At 23.4% G+C, this 2,010-nt stretch overlaps 1 protein-coding gene across 20 annotated transcripts in view; it reads right to left on the bottom strand.

Annotated features, from left to right (window-relative positions):
* LOC102674118 (heterogeneous nuclear ribonucleoprotein Q) overlaps positions 1-2,010 on the bottom strand; it is a 25,788-nt gene that overhangs the window by 13,458 nt on the left and 10,320 nt on the right. The gene's annotated exons all lie outside the window — the stretch shown is intronic.

Genomic DNA, 2,010 nt, shown 5'->3' with positions numbered 1-2,010 from the left:
AAAAAAAAAAAAAAAAAAAAAAAAAAAAAAAAAAAAAAAAAAAAGAAAATAGATAAATGAATGAATTTCTTTGGGCTGTAACAGATGTATATCATGAATATCTGAGGACAGATGACACAACTGAATGAAAGATTATTTTACATGCAATAATACATGAATGAATTATAAAAAAAAATTCAAAGTCTTTTTGTTTGAAGCTTCGCTTGCAAAAAAAATTTAATTTGAAAATTAATTGATTCACTCTTAATTAAATAAGAATGATACAATTGGATGCAAAATTATTTTATAAGCAAAAATAAATAGAAAAAATGAAATAAAACATTTTTATTTAGCACCTTGTTTAATTTTTTTTCCTTTCTCTAATATATAAAAAAAATTTATAAAATTTCCTAAAATTTCCTCTCCCAGTTGCATCATTCGGCCTAAGATACCTTATCTATGTATATAGAAAATTTTATAATTAAAGAATATTTAAATTATTAAATTTCATTTCGTTTTAATGTATTGTTAACGTGTCCATTAAACATTCTTAATTATATATTAATTATATGTTGATTTAAAAGATATTTTGCAACAAAAAGGAAAAGAAACAGAGTAAATTAGAGAGAGAATTAGAGAGAGAAAGAGAGCGAGAACGACAGCAAGAGTGAGAGCAAGAGCGAACGAATGAGTGAGCGAGCGAGCGTGAGAGTGAGTGAGTGAGTGAGTGAGTGAGTGAGTGAGTGAGTGAGTGAGTGAGTGAGTAAGTGAGTGAGTGAATGAGTGAGTGAATGAGTAAGTGAGTGAGTGAGAGAGAGAGAAAGAGAGAGAGTGAGAAAGAGAAACAAAGAGAATGATGCGAAAAAAAAATAGATAAATTTATCACCCAAATTATAAATTAAAATTTATATAAAATAGAAAAATATTAGAAATAGCAAACTGTGCATTACTAAAAATTAAACTATATCAGATATATAGATATATGAAATTTAAGAAAATTGACATGATCAAAAGAAGAAGTAATATCTTTTAAATTAAAAATAACTATTTTTTTTTTTTCTTAAAAAAATCGCTATTCTTATTCAATCTATATATTAAATTATTTTTTAATTTTCTAAAAATAAAATAAGAAAAATCAAAATAATAATAATGAAATTAGCATAATCCTAACAAATTACCGAGCTATCAAGCTACCAAGCTATGCTGCTATGATTAATCGATTTAAATTTATTTGAAATTAAATTATAAATTATTGTAATTTTCGAATAATATTTGAATAATAATAATAATTGTGATGATAAATGTATGATGAAATATATGTTTCGCAATAAGCGATTTATTAACTATAAATCATTCTTGGCGGAAAATCTTTGAAATTCTTAAATTGACTTAACGAACTAATGTTTTTTTCCGTTTATATTTTTATGAACACGCATTATTCTCAAAATCCTTATTCTTATAAGTAAAAAATAAATTAGTCATTGAGAAAAAAATTATTCTATGAACAATAATCTATAAAAGATTTTGAGAATGTAATAAATATGCAGTATCATATAGAGAATTATATAAAATCCTTACGTATAATATATATATATATGTGTATGTGTGTGTGTATATATATATATACTCTTACGTATAATATATATATATATATATACTATATATATTATATAATACGTATTATATATATATATATAATGCGTGCCAATGTATATACGCGTAATGGAAAATGAGTTACTTTCTATAACTATAAGTTCGCAAACATCACTTTTTAGATAGACATTTGTCCATATCAATCTCCGTACACTCAAAACATAAATTACTTCGTATTATAATTTGAACAAATTTTTATTCGATTAACATGTAATTGTAAAATATACATATTAATACGCATATATTATACGCATATATTATTTGTAGTAATAAATAATCTGTCGTAACACGTACATGTTAATCTACATATCGTGTATACCTGTATTTATATACGTGTATATACATACATGCGATTGTACATATACGTATATATATGCA

Source organism: Apis dorsata, unplaced genomic scaffold (genome assembly GCF_000469605.1).
Source record: "Apis dorsata unplaced genomic scaffold, Apis dorsata 1.3 scaffold_92, whole genome shotgun sequence".
NCBI lineage: Eukaryota > Metazoa > Arthropoda > Insecta > Hymenoptera > Apidae > Apis > Apis dorsata.
This window is presented reverse-complemented; position numbering and strand designations above follow the sequence as displayed.